Source organism: Ixodes scapularis, unplaced genomic scaffold, assembly GCF_016920785.2.
Source record: "Ixodes scapularis isolate PalLabHiFi unplaced genomic scaffold, ASM1692078v2 PGA_scaffold4__175_contigs__length_147842914, whole genome shotgun sequence".
Classification (NCBI taxonomy): domain Eukaryota; kingdom Metazoa; phylum Arthropoda; class Arachnida; order Ixodida; family Ixodidae; genus Ixodes; species Ixodes scapularis.
This window is the reverse complement of record NW_024609879.1, coordinates 103,722,768-103,737,816: the sequence shown is the minus strand read 5'-3', so window position 1 is coordinate 103,737,816 and position 15,049 is coordinate 103,722,768. Positions and strand designations below refer to the sequence as shown.

General features: G+C 48.9%; 1 pseudogene; it reads left to right on the top strand.

Moving 5' to 3' along the window:
- LOC121832940 overlaps nt 1–15,049 on the top strand; it is a 142,042-nt pseudogene that overhangs the window by 64,740 nt on the left and 62,253 nt on the right.

Sequence of the window (15,049 nt, the reverse complement as noted above, 5' to 3'; positions counted from 1 at the left end):
TAGGCCGCGCACGTTCCACTGGAGCACAGAGCATTCACGGTATATTTGATGCAAAGAGGGTTCTTCTACAAAGTCTAAACGTCGTTCATTAGCGCGTTCTTGAAGTACGATACCTGTGGCGCTCGTGCGTGCTGTAGATAACTCATTTGTAGAAATTTGTTGCCTAGCAAGCCCCATCGCAGAGCCAATGTTGAACCAGTGTGATTATTTGGAGAATCGTTCGCACCGCAGGGGAGTCAAAGGACCTCAAAAGTTCCGTGACCACTGGCATCACGTACAGCCCGTGCAAGGGTTCCCAGTGAACAGATAAGGCTGGGGTGTTCGTTGCCGGTTGTGGTTTGGGGGGCGTTACGGCTGCTAGCTGGATGTGCTAGCTGGAGCAGGGGCATTACGGAGCGTACGACTGCATGAATTCCGTTGTGTTTTGCACTGCGATGAATATTGGGATCTGTCATGCTCTCTAGGGCTAGTTAGAGGCTCCGCTCGCTGTTCTCTCAATGCACTTTGTTCCCGAGAAGCGGATTCAGGGGTTGATGCAACACGCCGTGCACGGTGTGAGCTCCGTGTTTCATGCTGTGGTACGTTGCTCCGCTCGGGGAGGAGGTCCTGCGTGTAATCATAAAGGTCACTGAAACGGTTATAAAAACGATCCCATTGTATTGTTCGATGTTGAGTTGGCCGCGGCTTCGGACGGCAGCTCGGGCAGTTCTGAAGTCTACTTTGTTAATTGTTTTGTACTTGTTTATGGCTCGTTCTTACTGCCAGATCACAGTCTTTCGAGGTTGCCTCGTGTGCCCCTTTGCAGTTCATGCACTTGGCCCTTTCAGCTTCGCATCTCTCGCTCGCGTAGAAGCCAGAGCATCTGGTGCACACTTCGTGGCAAGTGAAATCTACCTTGACGTGTCCAAACTTGCCACACCTCCTGCACTGCGCTGGTCGATTTATGTATAGTTCGACCTTATGCCGTACTCTGCCCAGAAATACGTGTTCCGGTAGGGTCGCAGACGCGAAGGTGACGCCAACCGTTTCTGTGTGTGGAGAACCACGCATCTGCGTGACTTTTACCGTGTTCGCGCTTAGGTTCCAAAGCAACACTTTCTCCGAGGTGCTTGCGTCAACATCCCGAATGATGCACACGGCAGTATTCGGATTCTGAGGCTCGTTGCCCGCACTGAAACGCCAACGAGCTTCCTGATTAGCAAAGGAGTCTGTGAATTCTTGGTTTCGTGTGTCCACCGCGAGTATGTTCAAACTCTTGTTGCACCGAATTTCCCCAACTTCAGTAGGAGCGTGACTAATCACAGCGTCTGTGAGCCGTTGGGCTTGGGCTGTTGAGCTTGTTCAGAAGTATCATCGGGTCTTGCGGTGCGAAGATGACTGTCAGACCGAGTGCGACGATGGCTTTCTTTCTGCTTTCCTCGTCACTGGCGCTCTCGATCTTGCTCTTCCGTTTGCGTCTTGTCTTCACAGAAATGAAGTCCTCGTCATCCTGGTCTCGATGTAGTCATGTCAGAGTCAGAGGTGCCGTTGGAAGTTGAGTTGTCATGGTTCCGTACGCTGCCAACCACGGGTTTGCCACTTGTTCCTGCTTCCGCAGGTTGCTGACCACTATCGAGATGACCGGCTGCCGTTGTGTTCGCACTTTCCGTGTTGTCGTTTTTCGCAATCACAATTGGGGGTGTAGCCATGGCGACGGTAACCCGAAACTGCGACGCCGGTGACAGCATAAGTATGGGAGACCGGAGGATACCCTCCGTCCTTCCAGTGGCTGAACGTGGGAGCAGTCACTGCTCCGTTGGTCGTCATGTGGTGTCGGCAAGAGATGTCGAATTCCCAGGCTTGTGTTTGCGAGCAGTTGATATGGCGCACGACGACGGTCAGGGAGCCACCCGAAAACGTATTCGGAGAGCAGAGGTGCGTAGGCGGGATGGCGTGAAAGGCGATCTCGGTCCAAACTATTGAGGAGTTTCAGCAACAGTGTCACCGCCCTGGCGGCCGGTCGCCGAAAAAGAAAGAGGGGGATAGGTTCGCTGGGCGTTGGCTGGCCGCGAACGTAGACTTTTAAACTTCGGTAGCAAGAATATTACGCGGCTCTTGTGTTCCGGTTCGAGCAACAGAGGTGACACGATCTGCTACAGCTAGCTACGACCACCCGCCGCAGCGATGCAGGCGTCGAAGGAGCGCAACCTGTTTAGTAGGCAGTCAGCCGCCGTCGCACGACGCAGATCGTTTGGCATTCAGGATTTTCCGCCCCAGATTCTTCATTTGTACTTGGAACCGAATGTTGTTTCCTGTGCTTGTGTATGTGCTCAGTGGCTGGATATGGACCTCACACAGCAGTTCTTCAGACTCAACAGCGACTAAAGTTGACGACGAAGGGACTTACAGCAACGCTTTCGGTTGGTGCACGGGTCTGACGACTACACGGATAAATTTTAAGATTACTGCGGTATTGATGCTGCTTTTTGCCCCCCCCCCCCCCCCCTGGCTCCGCCCCTCTCCGTTCACCGCCCGAACAGCAGCATCAATACCGATTGCTGCTAGCAAGGTGGGCCATAGTCGCTTTATGTTGACACGATTTTAAGTGTAAGTACTCCGTGACAAGGTGAATCTATCGCGTTTCTAATCCACCATTGTTTTTGTCATTTTTATAACGCACGACGGACTACTAAGCAAATGCTTCTGTACCGATCACGGAGGGAATGTCTTCGGCCTTACATTGAGGAACGCCCAATAAAAAGTCATGTTCGTTCAGCGAGGAAACTTCCCTTTCGAGTGATCGTTTTTAATTGATAATTTCTCCCGTATCTAGATGGTTTAACCAACACGATTGATTAGGCTTGCTTCCCTAGTAAAGACATTTTGCTGCCACATGCGGCACTTATGCTTGGCACGATGTATGCCACTGGTGGTATTGTGAATTGGTTTACTTCCAAAGCTAAAAGTGTAACAGGTGGGACCATTCAGTTTGCTAAAAATGTGCTGATATGAGAATTTCGTTGCATAACTAGCGTTTTACGTTTAAGATTGATAAGAAACATGCTCATGTGACGATGCATGTTTACAACATAAGCTTTGCAGATCCAAAATGGGTGTGCTATAGGCTACAACATCAAGGTTTTTAATGGACCGAATAGGTGATTACACGGCAATAAATATTGTGGTGGAAAACTGTCCATTGACGCGGTGAGTTCTGATCGTAACCAATGGTGTGCGGTTGACAAATTAGGTAATGGCACACCTTTTCGCTGACCATATGACTTCGAGGGACATCGTATCTAGATGTGCTTAAATATATTTATTTCAAGGTTCAATTGACCCCTCTGAATCATTACTGGAAGGCAGTATCAAGCTACAACAAACAGCAGTGAGTATACAATGCATAATAACAGGCACCAGTGTCCAGGCGTATAGTCCGCAGAAGCCAATTTGAGCCTGAAATTTGTCTCTGCAGTTTTGTTTAGATAGTTTGCATGTGGTGTATATTCCGCAAGGCCTGATTTCCGCGCCCAGTGCATAGTTCGCCAAGCTGGTGCGTTGTGTCTTCGTGCTTTTTTTTCCGGCGTGGCATTTTTTTCAGAAGTTCTTCGGCGAACGCGGTTGAGCCTGAAGAACTGCTCTATGAGGCCCATATCCAGCCACTGAGCACACACACACGCACAGAAAATAACACTCGGTGCCAAGTACAAACGAAGAACCTGGGCGGAAAGCCGTGAATACAAAACAAGCAGCGTCGGGTGACGGCGACTGACAGCGTAGTAGACAGGTTGCGCCCCTTCGACGCTTGCATCGCTGCGGTGGGTGGTCGTAGCTAGTCGTAGCGAGATGATCTTCATTTCAAGCAAGAAATCTTGCCATACCATAGTCAGGATATTTGTGCAAGTGTTCGACGACGTGAGCTCTCTCAAGCTGGTGCAGCTGTCATCAAGAAAGGTACATATCAACAATGTTTGCGCGTTTGAGGCATAAACTATGACGCGTACTTTGTTTAAACCTAAATTTATCGGTCTGCGGCTGCAAGCATTTTCGTTGACGTTGCTTAGATGATGTAAACATTCAGGCCTCGTATTAAATGATGTTGCGAACACTTCGGTTGTTCTAGTTAATTCTGCTAAAAAGCGGTTGGATGGAAAGTATGACAGCTACAGCATACAAGGGACAATCGAGGTCTTTATCCTGCGTGTTATGTGCATGAACACTGGGGCCAGTGTTTGGATGACGTAATGACAGTTATAGCAGGGTATAGCGTTACTTCGGCATCCCGCTCTGCGACCACGACTCGGCTGCCCCGCTGAGAAAATGCCATCGGAAGACTTGCCCCGCTTCAGTCTCACCCGAGAACTTGCCGGAGGAAGAATGGAGCTTCATGCGGTCTACATGAAATCGAGGATGACCAACATAAAGGAGAATTACGATTTTCCCCCACAAATAGGTGAGCGCGCGTCTGAGAATTCAGAGAAAGGGATATTTTTTTTTTATCTACAACCTATACAAAGCAACTTTTTGACAAATAAAAACGCCATACAGTAAAGGGATAACGCCGGTACAAATGCTGTGGTCGACTTCCCTGACCCCGCGACTCTGTCAAACTTGTCTAGAAGTTATATTTAACCTTCATATAACTAGATGTGTATCCACTCTGTAAACAGCATAGATTTGAATAACAGAGACCTAAAATTCTTAGACCAATACTATCTGCCATGTTCCTAATACTCGGTGTATGTGTTTGTGTATGAAAACCTATTTTTGCCCTAATAAAATACATTTTCAAAAGGACACGTGCCTTCTGCTGATACATATCTTCTAATTTACAATGCAGAAGCCAAAATAAAATCAACTGTGTACATCTACCACTTAGCATAATCACCTTTTGCCAATCATTCTTAGGCACACTCAAATATCAGCTTAGGTTGCTCTTGTTTTAGAAGCTTCGCCCTTTTTTGTAAAAAGAAAAAAAGTTTAAAAAAACGTTGCTTTTGTTCTCCTTCTGGCATTCAATGCAGACTCTTGTTTGCCAGCAGATCACATACAGCAGATATCACCGTGGCACATACAACTCGAACGACCAATGAGACTATAGCTATTACAATAAAGCTTTCCATGAAAGCCAAGGGGAGGCTTGTAGGGGTGCACAAGCACATCGAAATGAGATTGGCGCTTTCGGAGCTTGTTTACATTATGCGTAAAAACAGGACGATCGGCGACCAGCTGATCGCAATATAACACCAAGGATACCGATGTTTCGATACGTAGAACGCAGGATAAAGACCTCGATTGCCCCTTGTATGCTGTAGCTGTCACACTTTCCATCCAACCGCTTTTTAGCACAATTATCTAGAACAACCGAAGAGTTCGCAACACCGTTTAATGTGAGGCCTGAATGGTTACATCATCTAAGCAACGTCAACAAAAATGTTTGTAGCCACAGACCGATCAGTTTAGGTTTAGATAAAGTACGCGTCATAGTTTCAACGCGAGAACATTGTAGATATGTACCTTTCTTTAAACCCGCGTACATTTAGTTCAACTAGATGACAGCTGCACCAACGTGAGAGCTTACGTCAAAAACTTGAACCATGGCCTCCGAGAATGCTTGCACACATATCTTGACTATGGCAAGTTGTCTTGCCTTCGACTGGCTTAAACACTTGATTTGTAGCATCACGGTAGGTCTTGCTTGAAGCGATTATCATCTCGCACACGGCAAGAAACAGAGACCGACACGCCTTGTTTAATTTATACGCTACACGTCTACGGGCGTCGCAAATCTATCCCCCTCGTTTCCGCGATGTTGGATCGATCGGAGCGCCCCCTATATTCGCTGAAACTCCTCGATAGCTTTCGACGCGGCGACGGCTGAAGCTCGAATGTCCCGACTCGACCTCAGCAGTTGTGTTATCACGATCAATATCTGCGGTTCCGGTCTCTTGGGCAGCCTTTTATAGGACGATTTCCGTCGTTGATGTCGCAGTTGTCGCTGGGGGCGTTTCCGATGACCAAGACACGTGGTGCTGACGTTGGCTTGATTGAAACTTGGCGAATCACGCGAATAACACGGGGGATAAGCTAGGCTGTGCTTGGTCGAGCTGTCGCTGCTGCCAAGTCAAAGCGTTCAGCAACCTTTTTTTTTAAAATTTACTGAAAGCTATGTTGCTGAGCGCTAGTTAAGTCATCATCCTGCCGTCAAACAGTCCATTGGCTTCACCTGTCGTGCTCGTAAAAAAAAGGACGGAACCCTAAGATTCTGCGTGGACTATTGTCGACTCCAGGCTGTGACAAAGAAAGACGTCTACCCGCTCCCCCGCATTGACGATACTCTAGACCGTCTGCGCCACTCCCGGTACTTTTCATCGATGGACTTGAAGAGTGGCTAGTGGCAGACGAGGTTAACGAAATATACCGAAAGAAAACTGCCTTCGTCACGCCCGACGGACTGTACGAATTTAAAGTGATGCCCTTCTGACTATGCACAGCGCCGGCGACCTTCCAGCGTGTCAAGGACACCGTGCTAGCAGGCTTAAAATCGCAGAGCTTTCTCGTCTACCTTGACGACGTTGTAGTAGTGTTCGCCAGCAACTTCGAAGAGCACTTACGTCGACTCCAAGACGTACTTCAAACCATTGAGGCCGCTGGACAAACTTTCAAGCCAACGAAATGTCGGTTCGCTTATGGCGAGCTCAAATTTCTAGGCCACGTTGTGAGCAGCGAGGGTGTTCGTCCTGACCCAGAGAAGACGAGTGCCGTAGCCGGATTTGCCTCGCTGTCGGACAGAAAGGCTGTAAAAAGGTTCCTAGGCCTCTGTGCCTGTTACAGGCGCTTCGTTCAAGATTTTGCGAAGCTTTCGGCGCCACTGACATACCTTACAAAAGACTCCATCAAGTTTCAGTGGACAGAAGAGCACCAGCTTGTGTTCGATGAGCTTAAACGAAGATTTGAAACACCTCCTGTGTTTTGCCATTTCGACCAGCTCACACACAGAAATTCACACGGACGCAAGTAACACGGGGCGTGGCGCAGTGCTGGTCCAGATACAGGAGGGAACAGAGCTGGTAATGGCCTATTCAAGCTGCAAACTGTCCATGGCGGAGGGTAATTACTTTACGACGGGGAAAGAATGCCTCGCCGTTGTCTGGTCCATCACCAAATTTCACCCGTACTCGTACGTAAGTCCGTTCCGAGTGGTTACAGACCACTACTCGGCTCTGCTGGCTCGCGAATCTGAAGGACCCCTCAGGATGCCTCGCCCGGTAGAGTCTGTGACGGCAGGAGTTTGACATGACCGTGATGTATAGGTCCTGCCGAAAACACATCGATGCCGATGGTCTGTCAAGGACCCCCGTCGAAACCGGTCGTGCCTGCACTGAAGACAACGATGACGAGTGTTTGCTTGGCGCACTACATGTCAGTGACATGGCAGCACTCAAAAGAGATCATCCTGAACTGCGAGAACTCATCGAGCACCTAGAGGAACAAAGAAGCGTTGTTCCCCTCGTTTTCATACGAACACTACCAACCTAGCTTCTCCATCCGACAAGGTGTGCTGTACAAGAAGAACTTCAGCGACAACAACACGGCGTGGTTGTTGGTGATTCCTTCCAATTTTCGAGAAGAAATATTTCACGCCTGCCACGATGACCCGACGGCGGGACACCTTGACTGCAGCAGGACTGTTGCCAAGATACACGGAAACTACTATTGGCGCAAGCTTGCGAAGACAGTCCATCACTACACTCGATCTTTTCACGAATGCCAACGACGAAAGAAACCAACGACGAGACCGGCAGGACTTCTTCAGCCTATTGCGCCGCCATCTGCCCCATTCCAGCAAATCGGAATGTATTTAACCACCATCGACACAAGGAAACAAATGGATAATCGCCGCGACTGATTATCTTACACGGTACGCCGAGACGAAAGCCCTTCCATCAGGTACGGCTGTTGAAGTCTCCAAGTTTTTTATCGAGTCCATTGTCCCCCGGCACGGCGGTCCCGAAGTCCTCATTACAAACCGCGGATTTACGTGCATGGCTCAGCTGACGCAAGAAATCCTTCATCCCGGTAGCACTAGCCACCGTCAAACCACTGCATACCATCCGCAGACTAATGAATTAACGGAAAAACTAAACAAAACTATCGCCAACATGATCTCCATGTATAGGGTGACTGAAGTCACCAGGCTCCATCTAAAAGAGGCAGTAAAAATTGCCCTTTGTACGGAGCAATCTAAACTTTTCGTCGAAGGTGTATTTCACGGGTCGTTTTTTTTTTTGTTTTTTTTTTGGAAAATTCAAAAGTGTGGTTCTCTTTCTGTAAAAAATAGGGCCAAGAAACTTGCCAGGGTCAACGGCGGGCGGCGACGCATACGACCAAGTCGAGTGGCGGGGCGCGTTTGGCGCTCGTGTTGATAGATGGCGCTACTTCCTAATCGAAACTAGAGTTCCTGTATGGACGCTTTACAGCAGCTGTGCATGGGCGCCGCCATAACCGTCCTTCACTTTTTGTTTTCGCTTATATTTTTCACTCTGCTCCATCATTACCACAGGAGGACAGGTTACTGGCATTTTAGATACGACGGTGTCTTTTTCCCCAGCCTTTGCCTTTGTGGAGGTTCGCGAAAGCCCGCTTCAGTGGTTTGATATCTCGGTAAGACAATAGAAGGTCGGCAATGGCGTCTGTAATCTGGCGCGTGTGTAAAGCGTCTATAAACCTTTTCCGTCTAACCTCAACCCAGGGCGTAACGTGCGTAGCCTCGACTCGGCGACTCGGCGCACAGCGGGAATAGTTCTTCCGGTTCTAACACTTCCGGTATGCGGGAGCAGGCCTAGCCGGCTGACAAGATGCTGAAGTGGTGCGCGTTAAATGGGTTTTGAAGCCCTTGACAGCCAAGTGAGTTGTAATAAGGTGGGTTAATACGTCGATGTATCATGTCCGCGCATATTTGGTCATCGGGCTGCCACTGCGCAGTCGTTGGCTGCAGCAGCAATTTCCGAAAACGGAAGATAGCGCGCGACAAATTGTGCACCGAACACAAGAAGTCGCAAAGCGAATGCGGCTGTAACGTGTACACTTTGCATCGCTTCCCCGCTGATATCAGCGGGGAAGCGATGCAATATCAGCACATAAAAAAACAAATTTGCAAAATAGAAACGGACATGTACAAGTGCAGTAATAGGCCTCGACAAGTCAAATGTAGAGCGAATTTTGCAGCTTGTGGTTCAAATATAAGACCCTGGGTGTAATGATTGTTATTGGGTACTCAAGTTTTGTTTTTCATTCTGTTCATTCCTACGAGGATGTGCACTATAATTTTCTGTGTTGCTCCGTAGCGACGCCCGTTAAAATACGTTAATGGAAACAATACGAAAAGAGGGCGCAAAATCGTCGTCGCCCCCCCCCCCCCCCTTTTTCACCCCCATCTCCTGACTAGTTTCGACGCATCTGGGCGTCATACGAAGTAGAGATATCCCGGTAACTAGCGATTGTACCTCGGCGGTGCACCATAACAATAATCCGCTCGGCCCGCGTCGCCAACTCCCATTGTGAGTATTTCTACGATTAAACGATGATACTTCTGTGCCCAGGGTCGCCCTCGCTCGCGCATAGAAACCCTCCGTTAGTCATTCGCAGAAGGCTGTCATTCTTCACGAACAACAACACGCGAAGAGTAAACACTGGTAAACATCCTCAGGGAAAGTGAACATGCCTCCGATTTTGATTACCGGCGACGCTAGCGACGAACCTCTCGGCGCTGTCGGCACAACAACGGGCGCCTTGAAGGCGAATAAACACGCCAGAACACAAGAATAATTTACACTTTCAATAACAAACAAATTAAGAACTCACTAAAGGGAAAACAATGAAGATACGATGCACGGGGTCAATGGGAACAACGCGGGAGCTATGAACAACGCTGCTCTCCGCATACCAAAATGGGCGCACAACCACCGTAAGCCAGACGGCGCGGCTGTCGCTGCAACACGCAAGATGGCGACGACTACGCGGAAAAGGTGTATAGGCTCCCTACGGATGCCAGAGTTGCGCGTTCATACCCGTAGCGCCTGCTTTCCTGCATGGCATGTTGATCCGGCTCCTCACGGGACTGAATTCGGCGAATAGCAGCGCCGCGCGTTCGAGGCGCGCGGCGCGCTTAAATGCAGGGGAACGTTCGGCGGGGCGCGCCAACGTCTACGTTCCTGCACGGCACTTGATCCGGCTCATCACGTGAACGCGCAACTCTGGCTCCCGTAGGGAGCCTATACAGGAACTCTAATTGAGACTGCTCGTAACCGCCGTGGTTTATTAAAACGATCAATCTTTTTTAAGCACCTTCGGCTTAAAAATAATGTGTACAATAAAAGGAAAACTTGAAGTAAAAAAAAAAAGGTGTTTGCATAACGATGGCGCTTTTGCTGCCGACGAATTTCGTCTGTGTGTCGTCTGCTTCTTTCACTGGTCGGCTTCACCTTCGGACGCTGCCCCCGACGCCATCCATCAATACGCGCTCCAAACGCACCCTGCAACGCGACTCGGTTGTCTGCGTCGCCATCCGCCGCTGACCCGGGCAAGTTTTTTTGGCGCTTTTTACAGGAAGAGAGTTACGCTTTGTAATTTTACAAGAAAAACTCGACCTGTGAAATACATACTTGACGAAAACATCAGATTGCTTCATGCGGGCGCCGATTTTTACGGTTCATTTTATATCGAGCGTGGTGACTTCAGACACCTGACACCCTACATGTCGACGTAGAGTACAAGACGTGGCATGAGGTGTTACCCTACGCCACGTTTGTCTACAACACAGCGGTGCAAAATACCACAGAAGTAACATCGTTTCAGCTGGTGCATGGCCGAAAAGTAACGACCATGCTCGACGCGATGCTGCCCCACGAACTAGCTGATGACGGGAGCCATGACGGCCAGGTGCTGAAGCTGAAGAAGTTTGCTAGCTCGCCCGACTGCGGATCCCAGATCAACAACGTGTCGACGTTACCCGGTACAACCTTCGCGGATCGACGTTCGCTTCAAGCCCGGAGACCGTGTGTGGGTCTGGACCCCGATACGACGACGCGGTCTAAGCGAGTAACTCCTGAAGCGCTACTTGGGACCCAACAAGGGCTTCGCCGACTCGGGGATCTGAACTACGAGGCAATGCCCGAAGGAGCACGGACTTCATCACACCGCCCTCCCCGACCGGAAGTCGTCCACGTCGTGCGCCTCAAGTATCGATAGGACTGTGAACTGCGTTTTTGTACTACGCTCGATAGGACTGTGTTTTTGCTTGTATTGGGGTGTCTGTGTCGATAGGACTGTTATTTTCGCTTGTATTGCTACTTCATTTCACGGCAAGCTACGTCAAGACGACGCTCTTTTTAACGGGGGGAGTAATGCCACGTGCGTCGCCAAGCGACCGCGTTCGTGACTGAGTGGTTACCGAGCTTGGCTTTCATGCGGTTGATTCCTAGGAGCGACGCGTCTTTTATTTGTCCTTTCAAGTCAGCGTTCTCGGAAGTTCGAGAACCTTGTCGTCTGATCGAGTTACGAATGTTCTACGCGCCGAACGTTCTATGCTGAATCCTCCAGAAACCCACAAGAGTACATAAGGGACTCAGCTTGGCGAGCCGGAGATAGTCTCGCCCCAGCGCTCGATTCTGCTGTTTCGCTGACATCGACGCCTGCGACGCTAACCTTCTTGTTTGTTTTGGGCACAAGTTCGCCCATTGAAAAGTTTAGTTTCCTTAGTTTTTCGCTGCCTCATCATTTGGCATTCGTGACAATACAATTGAGCGGCGCGTGCTACCTTTCGGGCACAACGCCGCCGTCTTTTCGCGAAATAAAACAAATAAAGCTTTTGCTTAAAAAAAAAAAAAGTTTTAACTGAAGTTTTTTTTTTCTACATATTCATGGCAGTGTATTTTTTTTTTTTTTGTACATGTGTTTGATGTTTTTACAGGCACCACGATCTATCGAGAGACTTATACGAAAGGAGCAACCGCGAAAGGTGCCTGCAATGGAAGCCAGCCTTCTGATGTCGACGCCGGGGGTAATAAAGCGTGTGAAACAACATGCCGCTGCTGACGTGGTCCTCTTTCTCACCCAGTAAGTATGATTCTGTTATTCGATAAACTCGCGCTGCGAAGCCTGTTTCCCTCTGGATGAGCATCGCACTTGCGTGCTGTCGGCTATTTGTACAGCGTGAATAGCTTCAAAAAGGACAGGCAAGCGGTCGTACTGCGCTGGCTAAACGTTTCATCTACAGCGAAGACATCAGACGCCCATTGCGGCTGAGCTAAAGGTTAAAGGCTAAAGGATAAAAGCTAGAAGCAATTAAAACGAATTTAATTATTTTGAAATTGTAAGTTCAATTTTGAACTAATATAATTGGCTTGGAACCTGTTATAACTTATGCCTCGAGTAGAACGCGTAGGTGAGAGACGGTTTCTTCTTAATAGTTTTTGTTTCTTCTCTCCAATTATAATTCTTTTCACCCCTGTCAAAAATAGCGAAATGCGGGACACGCGAGGCGATGAGGGGGGGGGGGGGGGGGGGGGGAGGTTAGAGGAAATTTATTGCAACAATTAAGCTCGGTTAATTTTCACTCCCAGTGATATATTTCTTTATGACAAATGTACCATTAACTGTGTCGAAGTTGAAAACAAAAATCGGCTGTAGCAGAAGTCATTGCATCAGATGGAAATAAACAGTAAATGTTTTTTCGGGTTATTTTTTTTTTGTCAACGCTTGTTTTTATCAACATAGTCCTACACACACTTTTAGCATTATGTTCTTTTTCGACCGTTGCAAGTTGTCGGCTTTTTCCCTTGTGTGGCTGTCTTCACTAAATCAAAAATCCAAAGCAAGCTTTTTGCATTGGCACAATATTTTATACTGAAACTTTTGGCGAGCGATTTTTCTTAAAATATTTAGCCACCAAGGGAAAGGGAAAATGAAGCATGCGCATCAATTCTCCTGCATGAGCGACGGTCGCTTCCCGCAAAGCTTGGATAGAGAATGGTGTACCATTGCGATTCACACGATTACCAGCGAGCTCCGCGCTTCCCCGAGCCCTATTTGTTCGGCAGCACCATGAGTTGCAGAGTGAATTTTACTACAGCCTGAAATGCGGGACATTTTGAAGATTTGTGAACCTCTCGCGGGACGCGAGACACGAGCCCTCAATGCGGGACAGTCCCGCGAGTCGCGGGACGGGTGGTCCCCCTAGTCAAAAACTTTAAGAGGGTATAAAACGCACGGTGAGACACCGTGTGTCTTATAACCTCTTGAAGTCTGTGACGACTAGGGTAGAGTTTCTCGATATGTTCCCCCAAAGGGGGACCATAGTTGCGCGTTTGTATTCCCCGAGCCACCACGCCACTATTCGCCGTGATCGATTACGCGAAGAGCAAAGCATCCAGCGCCGTGAAGGAAAGCCACCGCTCAACTCGTTCCGCCGATATGGCACGCACTCTGGCGTATGTTCGCATGCTTCCGCCGCCTCCCTTATTTCCGTTTCCCTTTAAAGGGATGCTGAGCCGAGATCTGGATTCCACAAAACACGCGGCAAAAGTGTGCAACGGGGTGCTACAAACACCAAAACATCACTCATACAGCAATATCTCGAACGGATGACCGTATTTTTCAAGAAAAGGAGGTGCATTTGGCAGAAATGTCTACGTCATGTTTCTCCGAGAACAAGAGGGAACGGCCTCGCGTCTTCTCCGCCTCGCGGCCTTGAGGGAGCGAAGCGAAGAGAGGCGGAAACTAGGTATGCAAAAATACTCCAGAAGCCGGGCGAAGACATGATAAGTGTAATAACGAAAACGGCTTGACATAACAAAAATAACAATTTAATTAAACGTTTCGCCTCCCATGCGGGAGGCATCTTCAGTAGAGCACAGAGCGAGTGAGAGTCGCACACAAAAAGTTCGGCTATTTAGGCATAAAGTTTGCGTACACCTCCGGCAGGGGGCCACGGTTCTTGTTTACCAGCGATGAATCACTTCCGCGTTTGTCCTTCTGGATAAACCAAGATTCCAGCAGCTTCCTCGGTCCCCACCTTTGATCCCTCGCCAAGGTCGATGCCTTGTCAAAGTCAAATTGATGTCCTGACGTCCATGTGTGGTCGACGAGTTCGGACTTGAAGCGGGTGGCGTTCGTGGTATTGGCGGCATCCCGTGCGTGTTCTTTTAGTCTTGTTTTTCTTTTTCGTCCCGTTTCTCCAATGTAGGAAGCGTCACATTCCTTGCACTTTTTAGATGTACGTGTCCATAGAACTAGTGAACCTTTCTTTAAGATGGAGACATCCGTATATCGTAAACCATGTGACACACAAAACTTTCTTGACTACCACTCTCATCACCCTACTCAACACAAAAGCTCAGTTGTAAGATCGTTACTTCATCGTTCAGAAACAGTCCCATCTAACTCAACACTTAGCAATCAAGAACTTAGCCATGTGCGGGAGGCTTTGAAGAAACGTAACTACCCCGACCGATTTATCAATCGCGTTAAGAAACAAATGTCCCGTCGGCGCCCGGATCGAGCCGAACGAACACGTGACGTCGTGTGCATCCCGTACGTTAAGGGGATTTCGGAGGCATTGGGACGCGCCCTTAGGCCGTTAGGGGTACGAACTGTATACAAACCCTACAGAACAATTGCCAATGTTATCTCCAAGCCAAAAGACCCGACCCCGCCAGAGGCAGAAAGGGGCGTGATCTACCAGGTGCAGTGCAAGGAATGTGACGCTTCCTACATTGGAGAAACGGGACGAAAAAGAAAAACAAGACTAAAAGAACACGCACGGGATGCCGCCAATACCACGAACGCCACCCGCTTCAAGTCCGAACTCGTCGACCACACATGGACGTCAGGACATCAATTTGACTTTGACAAGGCATCGACCTTGGCGAGGGATCAAAGGTGGGGACCGAGGAAGCTGCTGGAATCTTGGTTTATCCAGAAGGACAAACGCGGAAGTGATTCATCGCTGGTAAACAAGAACCGTGGCCCCCTGCCGGAGGTGTACGCAAACTTTATGCCTAAATAGCCG